This window comes from Homarus americanus, unplaced genomic scaffold, assembly GCF_018991925.1.
Source record: "Homarus americanus isolate GMGI-L3 unplaced genomic scaffold, GMGI_Hamer_2.0 scaffold28, whole genome shotgun sequence".
In the NCBI taxonomy this organism is placed as follows: domain Eukaryota; kingdom Metazoa; phylum Arthropoda; class Malacostraca; order Decapoda; family Nephropidae; genus Homarus; species Homarus americanus.
This window is the reverse complement of record NW_024742238.1, coordinates 2,448,542-2,472,597: the sequence shown is the minus strand read 5'-3', so window position 1 is coordinate 2,472,597 and position 24,056 is coordinate 2,448,542. Positions and strand designations below refer to the sequence as shown.

General features: G+C 43.4%; 1 protein-coding gene across 2 annotated transcripts in view; it reads right to left on the bottom strand.

The window, feature by feature from the left end:
* The window catches only part of LOC121876591, a 113,247-nt gene extending 90,685 nt beyond the window's left edge, over positions 1-22,562 (bottom strand). For both annotated transcript variants that reach the window (XM_042381797.1, XM_042381796.1), the window contains exon 1: positions 21,926-22,562. The gene's annotated coding sequence lies outside the window, so the exon portion shown is untranslated. The remainder of the gene's footprint in view (positions 1-21,925) is intronic.
* Between the last annotated feature and the right edge of the window lie 1,494 nt (positions 22,563-24,056).

The following is a 24,056-nucleotide window of genomic DNA, read 5'->3' as shown; positions in this document are numbered from 1 at the left end:
TTGTGTGTGTGTGTGGCTCAGAGTTTAGGAGTGTGTGTTTGTGTGTGTGTGTGGCTCAGAGTTTAGGAGTGTGTGTTTGTGTGTGTGTGTGGCTCAGAGTTTAGGAGTGTGTGTTTGTGGCATTTAGTGTTTGTGGCTCAAGAGGTAAGGGAAGACAGGGTTGAGTGTATCGTGTGTATGATATTTTTGTTATTGTTAGTTTATTATTATTGGTGTTATTGTTATTTTTGCTTTTTTTTTCATTATTATTGTTGCTTTTGTTGTGTGTGTGCTCCTCCTCCTCCTCCTCCTCCTCCTCCTCCTCCTCCTTTCAGCACCAGGAAACAGAGAGAGTCATTCCTTTAACTTCAATTCCCTTGTCTTCCCGTTTCCAATACTGCTCGCTTGGTCATATTTCCTTGTTATGTTTCTATACCGTGTGGAGGTCAAAGGTCAGATTTTGTTGACTTGGGCTATACTGTGTAGAGGTCAGGGGTCAGATTTTATTGACCTTGGCTTTATTGTGTAGAGGTCAGGGGTCAGATTTTTTTGACCTGAGCTCTACCGTGTGGAGGTCAGGGGTCAGATTTTTTTTGACCTGGGCTATACTGTGTAGAGGTCAGGGGTCAGATTTTATTGACCTTGGCTTTATTGTGTAGAGGTCAGGGGTCAGATTTTTTTGACCTGAGCTCTACCGTGTGGAGGTCAGGGGTCAGATTTTTTTTGACCTGGGCTATACTGTGTAGAGGTCAGGGATCAGATTTATTGACTTGTGCTATGCTCTATGGATTTTTGTATGAAGTTAAATAGAATAATATAGATATATAGTTTATTATTGTTCATGCTTTATATTCGGCCTCTGGGGGTGACATGTTGCATTCAGATGTAATTGTTTTTGTTTTTTGTTGCTTTTCAGTGATATTTGTTGTTAAGATGTGCTTGTGTTGTGGGGGTGTGTAGTGGAAGGGGAGGAGAGAGAGAGGAGAGAGGTAATATAGGAAGGAAGAGAAGATAGATTGGTAAGAAAGGAAGGGAGATAGAGAGAGGTAAGAAAGAGGAAGGTGATAGGGAAGGGAGGAACAAAGAGGGAAGAAGAGATAGAAGAGATCCTGGGTGCAGGACTTCCTCGTGGGGTACATCAGGTTGTTACGGGTTATATCAGGTCCCCACAGGTTACAGCAGGTTCCCACAGGTCCTCACAGGATACAGCAGGTCCCCACAGGTTACAGCAGGTCCCCACATGTTACAGCAGGTCCCCGCAGGTTACAACAGGCCCCCACATATTACAGCAGGTCCCCACAGGTTACAGCAGGTCTCCACATGTTACAACAGGTCACCGCAGGTTACAGGTCCCCACAGGTTACTGCAGGTCCCCACAGGTTACAGCAGGTCCCCGCAAGTTACAACAGGTCCCCACAGGTCACAGTAGGGCGCCTCAGGTTACTGCAGGTCCCCACAGGTTACAACAGGTCCCCACAGGTTACTGCAGGTCCCCACAGGTTACAACAGGTCCCCACAGGTTACTGCAGGTCCCCACAGGTTACTGCAGGTCCCCACAGGTTACAGCAGGTCCCCACAGGTTACAGCAGGTCCCCACAGGTTACAACAGGTCCCCACAGGTTACAGTAGGGCGCCTCAGGTTACAGGATAATCTGGCAGGGTTACAAACTCACCTGGATGATGGCGGCAGATCCATTAAGGTGATTTCCTCCGCAACAACAAAACAGATTAAGGTATTTTTTAACCTGTTATCTCTCCCCCACCTCCCTCACCCCTCCCTCACCCTGACCACCCATCCCTACTCCCTGACCTCCTGACTCCTGTTTGCTCTCTGACCCACTGTTCTTTCTCATCTACCTTGACTCCCCCGTCTCTTTCTCTGACCTGACCTATCCATCCCTGACTCCTGTTGCCCCCTGACACCCTTCACTTACCCCTCTCTCTCTCTCTCTCTCTCTCTCTCTCTCTCTCTCTCTCTCTACCTGACCCTCCTGACCCGCCTCATAACACCACCCATCATCCCATGGACTACCTGACCCCTCCCTCACCCAGGTAACTCATCCTCCCCTTACTCGATCTTCCCTCCCCCATCTCTCTAGGTAACTCCCTCTTCCTCCCCTCCTCCAACCATCCCAGTGACTCGTCCCCAACAGGTGCCTTCCCCAGAGGTAGCCTTCCCCAACAGGTAACTCTCAACAGGTAACTCTCCCCAACAGGTAACCCTCCCAACAGGTACAACCCTCCCCAACAGGGTAGCTCCCCTCCCCAACAGGTAACTCTCCCCAACAGGTAACTCTCCCCAACAGGTAACCCTCCCCAACAGGTAACCCTCCCCAACAGGTAACCCTCCCCAACAGGTAACCCTCCCCAAGAGTGTTCCCTCCCAAGTAACCCTCCCCAACAGGTAACCACTCCCAACAGGTAACCCTCCCAACAGGTAACCCTCCCCAGGTAACCCTCTCTCCAACAGGTAACCCTCCCCAACAGGTAACCCTCCCCAACAGGTAACCCTCCCCAACAGTAACCCTCCCAACAGGTAACCCTCCCCAACAGGTAGCCCTCCCAACAGAGTGTGAATAGCCACTCCCCCAGCAGGTAGCCACTCCCCAGCAGATAACCCTCCCCAACAGGTAACCCTCCCAACAGATAACCCTCCCCAACGGTAACCCTCCCCAACAGATAACCCTCCCCCAACAGGTAACCCTCCCCAACAGATAACCTCCCCAACAGGTAACCCTCCCCCCCCCACACGTGACCTTCCACCACCTGGGCTCAGAATTTTGCAGCATGGGAAGGGTCTCAGGGCTGCCAGTGACGTGTTCCACCGGAGGAAGAAAATATTGTCTTTTAAATCTTGTTTTTTCCCCGGAGGACAGATGGGGCGGATGGGTGAGCGGGTATAGCCTCAGGTTAGTGATACAGGGACCCAGGCTCGAGTCTCCGGTGATGGGGGCTGTGTTTAAATGATCCAGAGAGAGAAGAATGGAGAGAGGGAGTGAAAGGCTGAGAGAGAATGATAGGAGAAAGGGAGAGAGATAGAGAATTATGTTCCATTAACTTGTGTTATTCTAAGACCTTACCTTAGAGAAGTAATGTTGTGGGATGTCCTTGTATGTCACTGTGTAGGTAAAATAGCTCTTATTGGCATAGACTTTTCTGTGTGTTTCTTTCCCTTACTGTTGCTTCACTATATACACAGTTAACTACAGGTAAGACTATATTTAGAGCTTTTCCCCGTGAGAGCTCGTTTAGGTACCTGTCCTCTGAGGTTTGACGAGTCTCCGAACTAGGCCACTTCATCAATTTATTGGCCAAGTGTCCGATCCCTTGGCCATGTGTAGAGCAGGTGGTTACTTTAATATGAAAGGTGAGGTTTACTTTATAATAAATGAATCATGAGTGTAAGTTGTAGTGGTTATTGTTAGGTAATATAAAATAAATCTGTATTGAAATTCTATTAGTTTATTTGCAGGACATCAGCTGGTCTCTGTGCCCGAGTGTAATTGGTTTAGGATAACGATAAGAGGAACCCCGGTGTGAAAATTTTTGTTAAAGAGAGAGAGAGAGAGAGAGAGAGAGAGAGAGAGAGAGAGAGAGAGAGCACGCTATTCAAATCTTGTTTTCCCCTCCAGGTAAAACAGTTCCACCTGGATGGGAGGCTAAGTGGATATACCCTACCCCGCCACACACCCCACCACCCATCCCGCCACACCCCCCACACCCCCCCCCCCACCCATCCCGCCACCCCCACACCCCACACATCCCCTCGTTCGAATATACCTCTCAATTGACAACAACAACAAAAACAAGAGTCTTTTGTATTGTGTTTTATTTTGCCGAGTAGAAAACAGATGACGACGGTAGAGGCTGAGTGGGTGAGGCCCTCAGGTCACGGATTCCAATACCAACAGATGGAAAGGAAGGAGAGTTTAATTAACCTCTAGAGATTAAAAAACATATGTAAATAAAACAATAGTTCTCTCAATTCATATCGTTTTTTGTTTTCTATTTCTTTTTACTTCTATTCGGGTCAAACAGATGAGGGATCGATGGCGGAGTGGTTACAGCCTCGGGGTAGTAATCGAAGGGTCATTGGTTCGATCCTAACCTCCCCCCTCCTCTCCCTCCCCCTCCCATGGTGAAAGATATCTTTACTTAATGCTCACCCTCGGCTATGTAGCGTTAGTACTGACCTAACCTAACCAAAAGTAACCCAACCTGATATAACCCAACTTAACCTAACCCAGCTTAACCTCCCTCCCTCCCTCCCCCCTCCATCCCTCCCTCTCTCCCTTCCTCCCTCCCTCCCTCCCTCCCTCCCTCCCTCCCCTCCTCCCCTCCCTCCCTCCCTCCCTCCCCTCCCTCCCTCCCTCCTCCCTCCTCCTCCCTCCCTCCCTCTCTCCCTCTCCTCTCCTCCTCCCTTCCCCTCCCTCCTTCCCTCCCTTCCCCCCCTCTCTCCTTCCCTCCCTTCCCCCTCTCCCCCCTCCTCTCCCTCCCTCCTCCTCTCCCTCCCTCCCCTCCCTCCCTCCCTCCCTCCCTCCCCTCCCTCCCTTCCCACTCTCTCTCTCTCTCTCTCTCTCTCTCTCTCTAACACACACCAGTTCTCGCTCCTAACTCCTGTCAATTAGTGAAAGGGTTTAAGCATTCAACACAAACCATTTATTTGGGCTTTAGATTATTCATAGCGACTCCTGTCCTGTGTCTGTCTGTCTAGATGTCTGTTTGTCTGTCTATTTAACGAGTTACCTATCTGTATGGATGTCTATTTACCTGTCTCTCTGTGTCAGTTTGTTTATCTGTCTGGTTAACTGTCTAATTAGCTACTTGTCTGTCTAGATTTCAATTTATTTACCTCGTCTGTCTATCTATCAAGCTATCTGTTTATCTAATTAACTGACTATATACCTGTCTACCTGTCGGTCGTATTAATTTACCTGTTTCAAACTATCTAATTAACTGTATAACTTGCTACCTGTCTATCTATACAGTATATCTACTCTATCTATACAGTATATCTACTCTATCTATACAGTATATCTATTCATCTCTCTCTCTCTCTCTCTCTCTCTCTCTCTCTCTCTCTCTCTCTCTCCCCATTCTGCCCCTCCTCCCCTCACACCCGGACCCCTCTCACCGCCTCACCCGTACCCCTCCCTCCCCCACCTCCCTTTGTGTGCATATGAATGTAAATTATTATCTTTTCCCGTCAGCCGCCCACCAGTCCTGCCTCTTAATAGACTCAATCTTTAATTAATTACAACGTTGACTTCTGGTACGTACGTGTGTGTGTGTGTGTGTGTGTGTGTGTGCACCTTCCTCATAATATTTCCAATGTCTGTTGTTACATTTGTTGTTGTTGTTGTTGTTGTGGTGTGGTGGTGGTGGTGGTGAGTGTGGTGGTGGTGGTGGTGTTTATATAACTTGACCGCCTGCCTCTTCATACTCCCACTCTTTAATTATGAGTCTGGCGGCTTATCTGGGGGAAGATGTAGTGTGTGTGTGTGTGTGTGTGTGTGTGTGTGTGTGTGTGTTGTGGTTCTTCTTGTTTCTTCGTCTTCGTCTTCGTCTTCGTCTTCTTCGTCTTATTCTTCTCCCTTCTCCCTTCTCCCTTCTTCAAACTTGGTGCAGTTACGAATAAAACTCCTTGTACACACCCGAGAGTCTCTGAACTGTTGGAATGAGTCTCCGATGTACTGGCATGAGTCTCTGAAGTACTGGAATGAGTCTCCGAAGTACTGGAATGAGTTTGGGGTGCTGGAATGAGTCTCCGAAGTACTGGAATGAGTCTTCGAAGTACTGGAATGAGTCTGGGGTGCTGGAACGAGTCTCCGAAGTACTGGAATGCGTCTCTGAAATGCTGGAACGAGTCTGGGGTGCTGGAATGAGTCTCAAAGTACTGGAATGAGTCTCTAAGTACTGGAATGAGTCTGGGGAATGAGTCTCCGAAGTACTGGAATGAGTCTCCGAAGTACTGGAATGAGTCTTCGAAGTACTGGAATGAGTCTGGGGTGCTGGAACGAGTCTCCGAAGTACTGGAATGCGTCTCTGAAATGCTGGAACGAGTCTGAACTTCTGAAACGAGTCTCGGAACAAGCAGCTAAGAGTCTCTCGTTCCAGCAGTTCAGTCGCTTCAAACTTGTAATGGCGATTTCTGAAGTTCGTGACTGTAACTGAACTTTCATCAAACACCTCTCCGCCACCCCCCTCCCTTGCCGCTCCCGGTCCTCCCCCTCCCCCCACCTTCCTACCCCATCCCCCCCACCCCTCTCCCCCCGCCGGTCCAAGTTAATTTCCGAGAGGTCAGACACATTCAAGGTTAGGACATACACACACACATACATATACATACATAACCACATACACACACACACACACATACATACATACATACATACACAAACACACACACACACATACATTCATATAAACATACACATTGTCTCTCTCTACTTACACACACACACACACACACACACACACACACACATATTCTCTCTCTCTCTCTCTCACACAAATCTCTTTTTAGTTTAGCCAACATAAAGATAATTTACTATAGGGAGATAACTCACTCACCAAGCTAAGATTATTGGATATTCCACCAATAACTTTCACCACACCAGCCGAATGTCACACTGGCTCCACAAGTAGGAGGTATTCTGTTAGTTTGTTTCTCCTCCGTGTCTTACTTTTGTCAGTTTGTTTGTCATATTTTTTTTGTTTTTTTGTTTATTACGTGGTGTAATTTTTTTTTTCGTGTTAATTTTTATTATTATTATTATTTTTTTTTTAATTTCGTGGTATATTTTGTTGTTTTTTGTTTAGTTTGTATTATTTTTGTTATTTTTTTTGTTTGTTTCTTGTTATTTTTGTAAATAGATACCGACGGATTAGACTTTTTGATGATGGATACCGACGGAATAAGTCTTTTTTTTATAACACAACGAAGCGACACACTGTTGCTTTTAGAAAATGAAAAACCCGACGGATTTAATTTAACATAACAAGAAACCCGACAGATTTATAATTTTTCTCAGTCTTCGCTAACAGATAACAGACAGATTCCGATTTTTCTGTTTTATTAATTAAGAACAAATTATGTTGCGAGTGACAAAAAAAACACATAAATACATAAATACTGAGAGGAGGGGGAGAGAGGAAGAAAATGAAAGGAGGGTGGGAGAAGAAATGAGAGGAGAGGGAGGAAACGTGAGAGGGTAAAGGGGTGAAAATGAGGGGAGGTTAGTGGAGAGGGAGGGGAACGGGGTAATGGGAGACGAAGGTGGGGGTGAAAATTTAAGGAAATCGCAGAGAAAATGGGGAGGGGAGGGGGAGGGGGGAAACATGGTACAATGTGGACGTTTATAGTGAATTTAAACTACCCTAGTTTTTCACATCTGTGTTCTCGTAACTCCCCTTCCCCTCCCATCCCCCCTTTCCCTCCTCCCCTTCTCCCCCGACCCCATCAATTGCCCCTCCTCCCCTGACCCCACCAACTCCTCCCCCCCTCTCCCTCCCCTTGCCAGTCCAATAGAGGCAGGGAACTCTTTTAAAAACTCTATTTATTCCTGCCATTTCGTCGTGCATGACCGTATTTCCTCCGGGCTTTAGTAGAGAGAGAGAGAGCGAGTTTCTTTTTATGTATTTCTATCTCATTTTATTAACTAATTTCTCTTTTTATCTTCTTTTGATTTTGTTTTAATTTCTTTTATTTTTATTTATTTTGTTTTTGTTTTTACTTTAACTTCATTTATTTTTATTCTCTTGTTTTTCTTTTTTTCTCCTCCTTTCTTTCCACTCCTTTTTATTTGGTCTGTTTTTGTGTTTGTATTTGGTTATGGTCTCTCTCTCTCTCTCTCTCTCTCTCTCTCTCTCTCTCTCTCTCTCTCTCTCTGACATATATAAAATTAAGTACTGTGCCCAGGTGCTCCTCTCAAGAGTTTCCAATTAGCTGTCGTTCACCTGAGGTACCTGTCCATTACCGCCCCCCTGTCACTCATCCTCTCTTATTATCGTTCTTCCGTCACTATTTCCTTTCATTACCGTCCCTATGCCACTCCCTCCCTTCATTACCGTCCCTCCGTCACTCACTCCCTCCATCACTCACTCCTTCCATTACGTCCCTCTGTTACTCAGTACTTCCATTACCGTGTCTCCGTCACTCCCTCCTTCCATTACCGTCTCTCCGTCACTCACTCCTTCCATTACCGTCTCTCCGTCATTCACTCCTTCCATTACCGTCTCTCCGTCACTCACTCCTTCCATTACCGTCTCTCCGTCATTCACTCCTTTCATTACCGTCTCTCTGTCACTCCTTCCATTACCATCACTCACTCCATCTTCTGTCCCATTTTCTTTCCTCAACATTTAGTGGGAAACTCTTACATTTTTCTCCTACGCCTAATGCTCCCCCTCCTTGCCTCCTCCTCTTCTTCCTCCTCCTCTTCATCCTCCTCCTCCTCCTCTTCTTCCTCTTCATCCTCCTCTCTCTCTCTCTGTTATTCTCTTCTTTATTATATGTATCCAATTCCCTTCTATCGTCTATTCCGTCTTTTAGGTCTTCTCTTGTTCTCCATTTACTACACATTTTCCTCTTCTTTCTCTCTTCAGTGTTTATCGTTTATTGGGTCTTATGTCTCTTCCTTCCTTCGTTGTTAATGCTTCTACACACTACAGTCACTACTATATATGTCTTGTCATTTATTTTCTCTATTCCCCTCCTTCGTCTCCAGTCTCACGTTTATTTCCTTTACTTTATCATGTATTTTCTCCCTTCCTCTCTTGTTTATTTATTTTTCATCTCTTACCCCCTTTCGTCTTTGTTTATTTGAGTTTGCCTTAATTCCACCCTTTGTTATTCTCCGTTTTCTTTGTGTCTCGTTCTTCTCATTTTCTTTTATTTTGGGGTTTTTGTTATTATATTTTCATCTTTCTCGCATTTCTGGTCTTTTATTATTTTTTTCACATCTTTTCTTTTATTGGGGATTCTGTCATTTCCTCTCCTTTGTCCTCTTCTTTCTATCTCCTTTATTTGCTCTTCCTCTTAATAATTTATTTTTATTATCCATTTTCTTCCTCTAAACTTTTAATGGGAGAGACATCAATTATTCTCCCCCTTTCCACCTTTCTTCTTATTTATTAAGGTTTTGTGATCATTCCCTTCCTTTATCGGGGGATTATTGCCTATTCTCTCCTTCTCTCACTCTTTTATTCTCTCTCCTTTATCTGTCTGTGTGTTTATTCTCTTTCATGTTTGGATTATGTTACCTAGGGAGTATTGTATTTGGTTCATGTAATTTGATATGCCGTGTTTTTTTATTTTTTATTTTTTAGTCTTGCACAATGAGACTATTGGTTGTCTGTGTGTGGGGTGTTGGTGTGTGTGGGGGTGCTGGTGTGTGTGGGGGGCTGTTGTGTGGTGTGTGTGTGGGGGGTGTGTGTGTGTGGGGGGTGCTGGTGTGTGGGGGGGTGTGGTGTGTGGGGGGGTGGGTGTGTGGGGTGTGGTGTGTGTGTGTGGGTGGGGGTGCTGGTGTGTTGTGTGTGTGCTGCTGTGTGTGTGGTGTTGTGGGGGTGTTGGTGTGTGGGGGTGCTGGTGTGTGTGGTGTTGGGTGCTGGGTGTTGGTGTGTGTGGGGGTGTGTGGGTGTGTGGGGGTGTGGTGTTGTGTTGGGTGTGGGGGTGTTGGTGTGAGTGCTGGGTGTTGGTGTGTGTGGGGGTGTGGTGTGTGGGGTGTGTGTGTGTGTGGGGGTGTTGGCGTGTGTGGGGTGTTGGTGTGAGTGCTGGTGTTGGTGTGTGTGGGGGTGTGTGGTGTGTGTGTGGGGGTGTTGGTGTGTGTGCGGGGTGTTGGTGTGAGTGCTGGGTGTTGGTGTGTGTGGGGTGTGTTGGTGTGTGTGTGGGGGGTGGGTGTGTGTGTGTGTGTGTGTGGGTGTGGTGTGCAGGGGTGTTGGCGTGAGTGGGGGGGGTGTGTGTGTGTGTGTTGGTGTGTGTGCAGGGGTGTTGGTGTGAGTGGGGGTGTTGGTGTGTGCTGGTGTTGGTGTGAGGGGGTTGCTGGTGTGTGTGCAGGGTGTTGGTGTGAGTGGGGGGTGCTGGTGTGTGTGGGTGTTGGCGTGTGTGCTGGGTGTTGGTGTGAGTGGGGGGTTGCTGGTGTGTGTGTGGGGTGTTGGCGTGTGTGCTGGGTGTTGGCGTGAGGGGGGGTGCTGGTGTGTGTGTGGGGTGTTGGCGTGTGTGCTGGTGTTGGTGTGAGTGGGGTTGCTGGTGTGTGTGCAGGGGTGTTGGTGTGAGTGGGGGGTGCTGGTGTGTGTGTGGTGTTGGCGTGTGTGCTGGGTGTTGGTGTGAGTGGGGTTGCTGGTGTGTGTGTGGGGTGTTGGCGTGTGTGCTGGGTGTTGGCGTGGTGGGGGTGCTGGTGTGTGTGTGGGGTGTTGGCGTGTGCTGGGTGTTGGTGTGAGTGGGGGTTGCTGGTGTGTGTGTGGGGTGTTGGTGTGTGTGTGTTGGCGTGAGTGGGGGGGTGCTGGTGTGTGTGTGGGGTGTTGGCGTGTGTGCTGGGTGTTGGTGTGAGTGGGGTTGCTGGTGTGTGTGGGTGTTGGGTGTTGGGTGCTGGTGTGTGTGCGGGTGTTGGTGTGAGTGCTGGGTGTTGGTGTGTGTGGGGGTGTGGGGTGTGTGGGGGGTGTTGTGGTGAGTGGGGGTGTGGTGTGTGTGGGGTGCTGGTGTGTGTGCAGGGTGTTGGTGTGAGTGGGGGTACTGGTGTGTGTGGGGGTGTTGGTGTGAGGGGTGTTGGTGTGTGTGGGGGTGCTGGTGTGTGTGCGGGTGTTGGTGTGAGTGGGGGTGCTGGTGTGTGTAGGGTGTTGGTGTGTGTGTGTATACGTACTGTATATATACCTTCTACGTTTTTAATATTGTCAGTGTGCTCTCTCTCTCTCTCTCTCTCTCTCTGCTGCTGCTGTCACTTGTAATTTCCATCACACACACACACACTCTCCTCCTCCTCCTCCTCTTTCTCTTTCTCTATCCTCCTCCTCCTCTGCATCGGTTCTTCCCTCCCATTCTTACTGCTCTCCGCCGCATGCACAGTATGATAACAACTTTCCCATTCTGCATATATCTGTGCGTGTGTGTGTGTGTTGTGTGTGTGTGTGTGTGTGTGTGTGTGTGTGTGTGTGTGTGTGTGTGTTCCCATATTGCTGTTTCAATCTCTAGCATATTTCTGCGCTGTTTCTCATAAATTTTCTCTCTTCCATATTGATAAACTTTCTCATATATTCCCTTTCTCCTCAAAGTATCTACACTTTCTATCATATATTCTCCCTCACAGTGTTGGATATACCATAACATATAGTCTTTCTTTTCATATTGGTATAATTGTTCATATATTACTTCTCCTATATTATAATTTCGTGAGATATATTCCTCTTCTCATGTTGGCATACCGTGTCATATATTCCTCACTCCTATATTAATATACTGTGTCATATATCCCTCCTTCCTGCCATATTCCTTCATATATATATATATATGCCCTCATCCTCATAGGCAATATCTTATCATCCTCCCTTCCCTCTCCCTTTCTTAACTTTTATCACACTTCTCTAGCTCCCCCCCCTTTCCTCCCCCCTTCGCCATCTTTCTTACCCCTCGTCACCCTCACAAGGATGCGGTCGTCTGTTGGTTATGGCTTTTCAACGCCCACATTTTATGCGGTCGTATTACGGTTTGATCGCGTTGTGTCTCGTTTACTTTGGTTGTCCCTGTAATAACTCCCGTTTTCTTTGAGCGATTCTTCTCGGATTTTTTTTTTATGGAATTGAGATGTAGGTTAGAGGTTAGGTTTTGATTTTGGTTGATTTCTGGTTTAGGTTAAGGTCAGAGGTCATGAAAGGTCACCTCCTGCCATCATCCCTCTCCCATCTCCCCCTCTTCCATCCACCCTCTCATCCCCCTCTCCCATCCCTCACCTCTTCTTCTCCCACCACCCCCCCGCCCCTTTATGCTCAGAAGTATATGTATTTCACTGGTTTCCAAAGGTCAAGGTTCAGAGGTCATCCAGAATCTATGCTTACATCCATCCATCCATTCCTTCTTTTTCCAGTTCATCCATCTATCCATTCATCCATCAGCATCTCTGTTCATCCATCCACCCACCCACCCACCCACTCATCCATCAGCATCGCCGTTCGTCCGCTAACTTCCCTCCCCGCACCAACAACGTTGAAGCGCTTCTCAAAAACCACGGCGGCTCAATTTTGGTGAAACTTTGGCCAAATGTTCCCCTGGCCGGTGCTTCTTCAGCGTTATGTCCGCCGTCACCGTCCCTCACTCACCCACCTGCAGGTTAGGGCCAGGGGGAGGGTACACGTCTTCCTTATTAACTGTTATGAACCGTTATTAACCGTTATTAACCGTTATTAACCGTTAGTTTGTTCTTTTAGGGGTAATGATTGGTGTTGGTTTCGATATTTAGGAATTGATATATAGGTTGGGATGGATTGGGTTAGGTTAGGATAGGTCGTCAGGTTAGTTTAGGTTTTTTTAGGTAATGATAAGGAAGATATTAAATGTTAAAGACAGACAGACAGACACATCAATTCAGTATATCCCACAGTGACACAACAACAACAACAACAACAGCAACAACAGCAACATGGCTTCTGTATAAACAACAACAAAAAACTCGATCTATTGACCGTATCATCGTAAATCCTCGTCTCTCACAGCTTAACAAACAATAATAGTTAAAATACCCTCACATATCCTACGTTAATTGAAACAAGAAAAAAAAACCTAAAAAACAAAAACAGAAAAAAATATATGGTTTATTTTTTTCATTGGGTAACTTTTTTTGTATTGCTATTTGTTTACCTCTATTTTTTTTCGGTTCAATTCTGTGTTAAATCCTTTCGTTCGTCTCGAGTTGAAATTGGATTTTTTTTTTTAATGGGAAAATTTGATTATAATTTTGGTGATTTAAATTAATGTAATTTTTTGGGTTGTCTTTCAAGTTTGGGGTTTGGGTGTGATGGTGGTAATAGTGGTAGAAGTATAGTTATAGTTGTTGTAGTAGTAATTGTAGTAATAGTTGTTGTTGTTGTTGTGGTGCTGGTGTTAATAATAATAATAATAATAATAATGATTATATAAAAATGTAAAAATTAAAAAAAAACCAATTATTTAAATCACGGCCAAATATTATCCGAACCCATAATTTCAGAACAATACAGCAAATAACAGAAATTCACCATTACAGCAGTACAGTACACAGATACACCATTACAGCAACACAGTACACAGATACACCATTACAGCAATACAGTACACAGCCTAACCATTACAGCAGTACAGTACACAGATACACCATTACAGCAACACAGTACACAGATACACCATTACAGCAGTACAGTACACAGATACACCATTACAGCAACACAGTACACAGATACACCATTACAGCAACACGATCATACAATACACTACACAGATTTACCGTAACAGCAGGACTTCACCATTGCATCAACACAATACAACACAACACACAGATTCACTGTATACATTACACTGTAAATAACGAAGCCAAAATACCCAACAAAACCCCGAGAGAAAAAAGACTGTTAATCCTTAATTGGTAAAAAAAAAAAAATGGGAAGGAAAAGTTTACAAAATAGTGTCAGGTTGAAATAAGGTAATTTGACCCCAAGATAAAAATTATTTGTTTGTGTTCCGAAGTTAACAATTAGTGAGAGGTGGTGGTATTATGTTACTGTGTGTGTGTGTGTGTGTGTGTGTGTGTGTGTGTGTGTGTGTGTGTGTGTGTGTGTGTGTGTACTGTGTGTGTGTGTGTGTGTGTGTGTGTGTGTGTGTGTGTGTGTGTGTGTGTGTGTGTGTGTGTGTGTTCATCACCCACTCCACACAAGTACACTGCTCATTAATTGCCCCACCCTCTCCAACAACTGACGAAGAGGTGGTCGTTTGTCAGCCAGATTACCGTGTTTACAAGATGCTCTCCCTGTCTCCCTGCGTGATGCCGCCCACAGCTTACGTCGTCAAAGATGGGCGTGTGAGGCTGGCGTATTGAGTGGGAGGGGAGGGAGGGGGAGGCGTGTGTGTGTGTGTGTGTGTGTGTGTGTGTGTAGCCCAACATTAAGTCCACCTAGTCTACAGTTTTATAATTGAATTATTTTAAACGAATACAGAAAAAAAACGTGAAAAGACACAGAAATTATTGAGTTGTATAATTTAATGAAGGCTGAGAAAGAGAGAGAGAGAGAGAGAGAGAGAGAGAGAGAGAGAGAGAGACTTGAGTTAATAAAGGTTTCTGTTTGATGACGTGTGTGGGTCCCAGCCAGCCACTGATGCATAACCCGGGGATATTGATGGATGGATCTTAAATATTCCTCACGTTATCGTATTACCTGAAGTTTAGAAACCCGTAGGTTAGGTTAGGTTAGATGAGGTTAGGGTGTTAGTTAGAGTTAGGTTAGGTTAGGGTGTTAGTTAGAGTTAGGTTAGGTTAGGGTGTTAGTTAGAGTTAGGTTAGGTTAGGGTGTTAGTTAGGTTTGGTTAGGTTATATTCGGTGAAATAAACTAGGGTGTCTGTTCTTCAGGTGAACCCATTAATTGTGTACCCCCTTTACTGGTGCCGTGAGAACGTATATTTATATATATATCTCACCAAAAGAAAGAGAATCCCATTGTACTGTATATTTGATGCAATTTTGTCTGTAATTCTTGTGTTTTATAGTTTAATTTAACCAGATAAATGCCTTCCTACATCTCCAGTTACGAGGAAGATTTCTACTCACGAACCCCCCCCCTCCCCCCTCCATCCCTCACTTCCACCCCCTACCCACCCTACCCCCCCCACTTCCATCCCACACCCTTCTTCCCCTCCTCCCTCACTCCCACACCCACCCCATCCCCTCCTCACTCCACCCCCCCACTACCCACACCCCATCCCCCATCCCCCACCAACCTCCCGAAAATCCCACAATCTGGTATGTTTGTCTAATATAGAAATCTCCACCAGTCGTCTAATTCTTCATCCATGTCGAGAGGTTCACTATAGGACGTTGTGTTTTGGTGACACTTCTCCATAATGAACTGTTATTGTCTGCAACTGGGATAAATCGCTTAGGATTATAGCCTTAATGGGTGTGTGTGTGTGTGTGTGTGTGTGTGTGTGTGTGTGTGTGTGTGTGTGTGTGTGTGTGTGTGTGTTTTATGCTAAGGTTAGGTTAGGGTGTGATGGTGAGTTTAGTTAGGTTAGGTTAGGTTAGGTTAGGTTGTACTCTGTAAGTTAGGTTAGGTTAAGGTATACTGTGTGATGGTTAGGTTAGGTTAGGTTAGGTTAGGTTAGATAGGACTGGTACTGCTGCTGTGATTTTTTTTTAATCTTTTATTTTGTAGAGTAAAACCAAATCGCTATAACTCAAATGAACGTATAGTAACCTAGCCTTAACTTAATCTAACCTACTTTAACCTAACCTAATTTACCCTAACCTAACCAACCTTAACCTAACCTAATGTACACTAACGTAACCAAACCTAATATAACTTAACCTCACCAAAGCCAAACCTCCTAACTAAATCCTAAAACAACCTAATTAGAATGACAATGTGAAGCAGTACAAGATTCACTTTATAATCTCTAACTAAAGAACACGTAATAAAAAATGGTGACCTAACATCAATCAACTGGCCGGATAAACAACATTGAAAAGGTCACGTTGAACATTGACCACCGCAGTTGCATCTCTGTCCGTCTGTTTGTGCGTTTATAGACAGGTTTAGGGCACTGTCTAATTGATGGCATTACGGATCACCTGAAGATTAGCTACCTGGGTGAGCTTAGGTTAGTTAGCGTTAGATTAGGTTAGCGTTAGGTTAGGTTAAATTAGGATATATTACAGTGCATCATACTCTAGGAATAAAATTGTACACAAAAGGGCAAAGGCTTTTTTTTTTATTTATTTTTACTCAGACATCAATTTCTTATACTTAGAAACACATACTTATACGCTGTCAACACCTCTGATTATTATGGCCGTGGTGTCTTATAGTTTCCACCCTAGCAACCGATCCGCTTGTCTGAGCTGTCGTGGTTGCTAGGCACGGACGAGAGGTGGGCGGAGCGTCGTCGATACGTCAGCTTCAGCTTACCGGGATACTTTGACTAGTGTGCTGTGCTCGTGTTAGTGGGACTCATATTGATTTGTGGTTCACTTACAGGTCATGGTAGGTGTGTTTAGTACAGGTTACAGGTCATGGTAGGTGTGTTTAGTACAGGTTACAGGTCATGGTAGGTGTGTTTAGTACAGGTCATGGTAGATGTGTTTAGTACAGGTTACAGGTCATGGTAGGTAGTGTTAAGTACAGGTCATGGTAGGTGTGTTAAGTACAGGTCACAGGTCATGGTAGATGTGTTTAGTACAGGTCACAGGTCATGGTAGGTGTGTTTAGTACAGGTTACAGGTCATGGTTTACTGTTATAATTAAGGTGTATTATTATTATTATTATTATTATTATTATTATTATTATTATTATTATTATTATTATTATTATTATTATTATTATTATTATTGGTATTATTATATTATTATTATTATTATTATTATTATTATTATTATTTTTATTATTATTATTATTATTTATTATTATTATTATTATTATTATTATTATTATTATTATTATTATTATTATTATTATTATTATTTTATTATTATTATTATTATTATTTTATTATTATTATTATTATTATTATTATTATTATTATTATTTTATTATTATTATTATTATTATTATTATTATTATTATTATTATTATTATTATTATTTTATTATTATTATTATTATTATTATTATTATTATTATTATTATTATTATTATTATTTTATTATTATTATTATTATTATTATTATTATTATTGCAGTTTATTATTATCATTGTTGTTGTTGTTATTCTTGGTAATATAGTCATGAATATTGCTTCCGTGGTTCTTAGTTTCGCAGTTCGCTCTCTTACCACCTCCCCACAACACCTTCCCACACCCCCTCCCCACCTCCCCACAACACCTTCCCACCTCCCCACAACACCACCCCTTTCCCACCACCTCACAACACATATTCCGACAACACCTCCCCACACCCCTTCCCCACACCCCCTCCCCACACCACCTCCCCACAACACCACCCAAACCAGCATCTCCCCACAACACCACCCCTCAGCACCACCCCTCAGCACCTCCCCTCAGCACCTCCCCTCACGGCGATCGCTGGCTTCTATCGGCAGTTCAATACAGTTTAAAACTTTCGTCATGTTTTACTTGTGAAGAAAATCCCGGATGGGTATCAAAGGTGCAGTTTGGTCGAGTTTTGTGTGTCTTGTGTGTTTTGGTGTTTATTTCCTTCTTGCATTTATGGCTCAATGTCTGGCTGTTTGAAATGCATAAAGTCGGGGTTTTATTCTAGAAAGGTCGGGTATTTTGGAAAGGTCAGGTGGTTTAGAAAGGTCGGGTATTTTAGAAAGGTCGGGTATTTTAGAAAGGTCGGGTGTTTGTTCTAGAAAGTTCGGGTGTTTTAGAAAGGTCGGGTATTTTAGAAAGGTCGGGTATTTGTTCTAGAAAGGTCGGGTATTTTAGAAAGGTCGGGTATTCGTGAAAGGTCGGGTATTTGTGAAAGGTCGGGTATTCGTGAAAGGTCGGGTATTTTGAATATTTGTTGCTTTATAATAATCCCCAAAATATTAGAGTCCGTAGTCCATCTATTTCGTCCTTATTCTCCTGCCTAGTGTCCGTAGCATGAGTGTCCGTAGTCCATCTATTTCGTCCTTATTCTCCTGCCTAGTGTCCGTAACATGAGTGTCCGTAGTCCATCTATTTCGTCCGTACTCACCTACCTAAACACTGGGTCTATTTCACGGACGCTTGTACAGTTTATTACCTTATAATTTACACCCCAATGGCCTTGTTTCGTTTATCTAGACGTGAAAGGAAATTATTTTGGGTTTTGCGTTACGTCTCTGTTTATCACTGTCTGTTCTGTCTCCTGTTTATCACTGTCTGTTCTGTCTCCTATTTATCACTGTCTGTTTGTTTGTTTATCACCTTCTGTTTATGTCGGGTATTACTGTCTGTTCTGCCTCCTGTTTATCACCGTTTGTTCTGCCTCCTGTTTATCACCCTCTACTCTGTCTCTATTAGCAGTGTCTCCTCTTCCTAGTTTTATTTATTTATTGATTTATTTTTATTCCTCTTCTCTTCTTGCTAATTATCACCGCCTTCTCCTCTTCCCAATTATCATCATTTTCTCTTCTTTCTCTACTGTCACTGTGTTCTGGGGTGATTTCTCTCAAACGGTCAGAACTATCATCTTCAAACGTTAAGTACGTGTGTGTGTGTGTGTGTGTGTGTGTGTGTGTGTGTGTGTGTGTGTGTGTGTGTGTGTGTGTGTGTGTCTCTCTCTCTCTCTCTCTCTCTCTCTCTCTCTCTCTCTCTCTCTCTCTCTCTCTCTCTCTCTGTTGTTTTATTAAAGGCTTCAAGTCCACACTATAATGTATGTTGATTAAATTGCTTATCTGGCTGAGCATAAGTCCGAGGAGGTGGATGAGGTGGTAGTGGATTAGGCGGATGAGGTGGATGAGGAGGTGGTGGATGAGGAGATGGTGGGTGAGGTGGAGGAGTAAGATACAGTGGTGGGAGTGGAGGAGGAGGTGGAGAGGGAGAGAAGAGGTGGACAGGGAGGGAGGAGGAGAGGGAGGGAGGAGGAGAGGGAAGGAGGGGAGGAGGAGAGGAGGAGAGGAGGGAAGAAGGAAGAGTGAGAATAATGTGAAGATGCTCGTTATTGCTGCCTCAAGCTGATGGGAGGGTAGGAAGGGGGAGGAGGGGTGAGTGGGTGGGGAGAGAGAGGGAAGGATGGGGGGGAGGTGGGTAAGAGGGAGGGATGGTGGAGTGGATGGATGGATGTAGGTGGAGAGGATCCTTTGTTCTCCTGTATGGGTGGAAATGGATGGAAGAATAGGAGTAGATATGCGCTTGAGAAATAGGATAGTCAGGGATAGTGGAGTGGTTCGCCCCCTAAGATGGATAGTTCAGGATAGACAGGTAACTCTCCTCCACTACCTGAAGAAGAGGTGTATTCTAGCGTGACAGACAGACAGACAGACAGATGGACAGACACTAAATGGGTATCAATAGTCTTTAAAATTCCCCGACACACACACACACACACACACACACACACACACACAAACACACACATTTCAACCTTCTGGCTGCAGCTCTTTCGTAAACCGTTAATTGTGTGTGTATTATTGTACACACACAGCGTCCAACCTACTCGACGCTTGCGTAACTCTCTCTCTCTCTCTCTCTCTCTCTCTCTCTCTCTCTCTCTCTCTCTCTCTCTCTCTCTCTCTCTCTCTCTCTCTCTCTCACACTAGTCACCAGGTGGGCCTCAGGTACACAGCAGTTTGTATATTAATCAGTGTGAGTGGCGTCGTCTCATTCCTCCTTGTCCTCTTAGTGTGTGTGTAAATTGTTTCTCAAACCGTAAATTACTTCACTCGCTAAAAATTGCTATTCTTTGACTGTAAATTACTCTTCCTTAACTGTAAATTGGTCTCTAACTGTAAATTGTTTCTGTAAATCAGTGTGTTTGGTGGTGTTTGTTACTGTAAATCAGGTGATGATGTACTCTATGTAAGTGTAAATTAGTTGATTTTCTTTTCTTAATTAACTGTAAATTTACCTCCTATAAGTTAGCTTGCGGTCTTTGTAAATAACTTCGTATGATAAGCTGGATGTTGTAAATAACTGTAAATTACCTTCTACACTCAGCTGGCGTTTGTAAATAGCTGTAAATCGCTTCTGATGGTCAGTTGGTCTTTGTAAATTACTGTAAATTCCGTTCTATAATCAGTGTTTCGTAAATGTTTGTAAATGAACTATTGTAAATCATTTGGCCTTTGTAAGTAAATCTGAACTACTGAAATGGCCTTCATAATATACTGTAAATTGAAATCGTTTCCTTTAGTCATCTGTAGTTCGTAAATTACTGTAAATGACTTCCTAAATTCAGCTGGTCTTTGTAAATAACTAAGCTTTTTTCAATCAGTTGGTGTATGTAAATATATATATAATTCTGTGTAAATCAACTGTAAATTGTTTCGTATAACCTGCGCGACTTTGTAAATATCTGTAAATCACTTCATAAAATCAGCTTGACATCGTAATTACCTGTAAATTATCACCCATAATCATTAAGTCGTCGACATTTACTGTAAATTAGCTTGTATAATTATCTGGACCTCGTAATCAGTTGTAAATTGCATATAATAATTCAAATCTTGTAAATTACTGTAAATACTCTCCTATATTCATCCAATCTTGGTGATTTTCTGTAATCACCTCCCATAATCAATAGGTCTCTGTAAATAACTGTAAATCTATATTAATCGAATCTTCGTAAATAACTTTAAATCACCTTGTCTAATCACCTGGACTTTCTAAACAACTTCAAATTGTCTTTTATAATTATCTCAACTCCATTAATAACGGCAAATCACCTACAATGATCATTAAATTCTCGTCATTAGCTGTAAATCACCTCGTCTGATCAGGTGGACTTGATAATTAGTTGTAAATTACCCATAATGATCTAATCCCTGTAAATCACATCGTATTATCAGCTGGACGTGATAATTAGTTGTAAATGACATCATACAATCAGTTGGACTTGAAAATTAGTTGTAAATGACATCATACAATCAGTTGGACTTGACAATTAGTTGTAAATCAAATCCAAACAAAGTCAGACTAATTATTCGTTGTCACAGAAATGTTTTATGAAACTGTTGATGATAATTAAATATAAACATTGTTAGATAAATTAGATAGAATAGATAATTAATGGGATCTTGGCCATGGCAATTAATTAAGTAATTAGGATGAGTTAAATGACGCCATAATGAGATAGAGGTGTGGGTAATTAAATGTATACGGTTAAATTATTGATAATTAATTGAGGTGAATTAAGTGGTTCAGTGTGGGTGATTAATTAGGTTCTGGAATTAGGTGATTAGTTAGGTTCTTTGTGGTGAGTTATTGATGTAAGTTAGATGCGTGAATATGGATAATTAAAAGAGGTTTTCGACGAGGAGATTAATTAGGTATTTAGGGTTAATTACTTAGATTACTCCAGTAGGGGGCAATTATAGGGGGGGGTGGGGTTTGAAAGATGTGGTGTCTGTGATTAATTATTGGCTAAATTAGGTTCTTCAGTGTGGATAATAGATCTTGGAATTGGAAGATTAATTAGGTACTTCAGGTCAATTAGTTGATTAATTAAATAGTTCTGTTTAGGTTATTAAATTGGAATTAGATGTTTAGTTACGTGTTCGAGGTGAATTATCAAGGTGATTTAGATAGGCCGCTACTGTAGGTGATTAATTAGCCTTTGGAAGAAGACAATTAAGCAGGTATTGAATGTTAATGATGGTGGGAAATTAGTATTTTGTCAAGGTAGTAAATTAGGTTTCGAAAATAGAATATCACCAGGTAAGGTCTCATTACGAGGGATAATTAGATAATTAAGTTAGGCTAATTTCTAAGGTCAAAGGTCAATTAGGTCATTCGAGGGGGGAGTCTAATTTCTAAGGTCAATTAGGTCATTCGAGGAGGGTAATTTAGTCCGAGAATACAAGAGTACATAAGAAAATACTTTGGAGGTAATTAACGACCTTATTGGGTAATAGATCTAATTAGTTCCGTGGGGTTAATTAAGGTGTTTCAGAAGGACAGAAAGAGCAATTAAAAAGTTGTATGAGTTATTTATTAATGATAGGGTAAATCGATTTTAATTAGTGAAGTTAATAAAAACACAATTAGGTGACACAGAAGGCAATTAATGAGTTGTTTAAGGTGATTTAAGTTAATTACCGTGATGATTATAGGTTAAAACGACTACTTACCTTAGCTTGGGGATCGTCAAGGGTCGTGTGGTGGTCTTCAGGGAGTCGTCTTCGAGTAGTTAGGGGGTCGTGTCTCGTGCAGCTTGTTGTTGATATGCAAATTAAATCTGGTCGAGATGTCTTCCAAGATCAGATGATAGTTAGCAGTGCCTGTCTGTCTGTCTGTGTGTGTGTGTGTGTGGGGGGGGATAAACGGAGGCCTACACCCACACCACCTCGCTACACCTACACTCACACCTTATTATGTCTGGGTTTACACTCGAGATGAAAAAAATAAAAAGTCCAGCTGTTTTGTTTTCACACACAACTGCAGTTCGGAAACACCAGGTGAGGATTAATTAGTTTTTTTTTTTACCTGAAGTGATATATATTAAAAAAACTGTTATAAGCTGAAGGTAAAAATCATTCTCAGGTGAAATTTTGTTCTCACTTTAGTTTGGTGTTTGTTAATGAGTACCATCAGTGTTAAAACTGTAGGTCCGTTGATGATACTGATGAGCGCTAGTGAGTGTGGGAGGAGGGGAGGGCGGGCGAGGGAGGTAAGGTAGGCAGGCAGGGAGGGAAGAGAGAGAGAGCGACGCGATGTCCTCTTCTCTCAACCACAGCCAGCGAGCAACTGGATAAAGGAGGCTTCACCCCAACACTTATACAGGCGGCAAACAGCTGCGCATCAGCACGCGCCTACCCTACCTTACCCGAGTTATAGTCGATAAAAGTCTTTTAAAACCCGTTCGGAGGAAACTTCGGGGAAGCTGCCCACAGGTGAAGGGGAGGAGCACTTGTGTTATGGGTGTAGTTGTGTCAGGTAGTGAGGGGAGGGTAGAGGTGAAGGGGAGGTGAGGAGGGAGGGAGGTAAGGGAAGTCGCTGGTTCAGGTAGTAAGGGGAGATGAGGGAGGCAGCTGGGTCAGGTAGTGAGAGGGAGAAATGAAAGGTGAGGGAGGTGGAGGAGCCAGGTAGTGAGAGGGGAGAAGGCAGTCTCAGGTATACTACACAGTAACAGCAGGTGTGGACCCAGGTAAAGTAAGGTGAAATTACGGTATCAAGAAAATGTTAACTTTTTCACATGTGTGTGTGTATGTATGTATGTTGTATTTGTGACATGTCGTGTGTTTGTTTATATATATGACGAGTACACACATAACAAATAAATATCCTAGATAAAGTTATCCAAACAAGATTAATGTATAAGGAAGCCGACCATATATGTTAAACAGGTACACATACAGAGAGACATAATGTTAAGAGGGAACACGGTACAGCTTTTGTTATGAGAGGGGGAAGGACCACGACCATCACCCACCAGTCTGTGTTGGGTAACTCGCCTTAGGATCTGCATTTAAACTATTCAATTCACCTTCACTAACACCCCACCACCCTACCTCTCTCTGCTCGGTGTGTGTGTGTGTGTGTGTGTGTGTGTGTGTGTGTGTGTGGGAAAATAAAAAAGTACAGCAACCTTAATTTGAAAATATACAAATGATAAAGTTGATGCATATATAACACATTATGACACAGGGGAGAGAGTCATTAATTAAGAATAAGAGCACAGTTACAGTACAACAGTGTGATTGGCAGGGAGCGAACACACAAGTTATCTACGAGTTATTAATAAAATTTACATTTGTTCGTGTGGGTCTCCTCATATAGCGATCAGTATGTGGTTGAATGTGGTGGAGGTGAACGCAGGTGGTGGTGGCGAGGTCGGTGCATCAGCTTTGTTCCAGACTGACGGATGAGGCCACGATGATGATCAGAGAGAGGGTGAGAGGTTGAGAGGATGAGAGGGTCAGTATATTGAGCGCCTCTTGATATGTAGTGTAGGAGGGGGAGAGATTAGTCTTGCACTCCCTCTTCGCCACTGTCTCTTAATAGTCCTCTTTGTGTACCAGTTAAGTGAGAAGATCAGGCAGGGGAAGCGTAGGTGAGTTTAGCGAGTATGAATATTGTGTAAACATTCAAGGGCTCAGAAGCAGAAACTCCGAGGGACTTGAGGGGAAGGAAGATGTGGAGACTATAGTTGAAAGATTTAACGGCTGTACTGACGTGTAGTTTCCAGTTGAATTTATTATCTATAGTGACGCCGAGGAGCTTGATGGAGTCTACAACCTGGAGTGTGTTGGGGACCCAGTG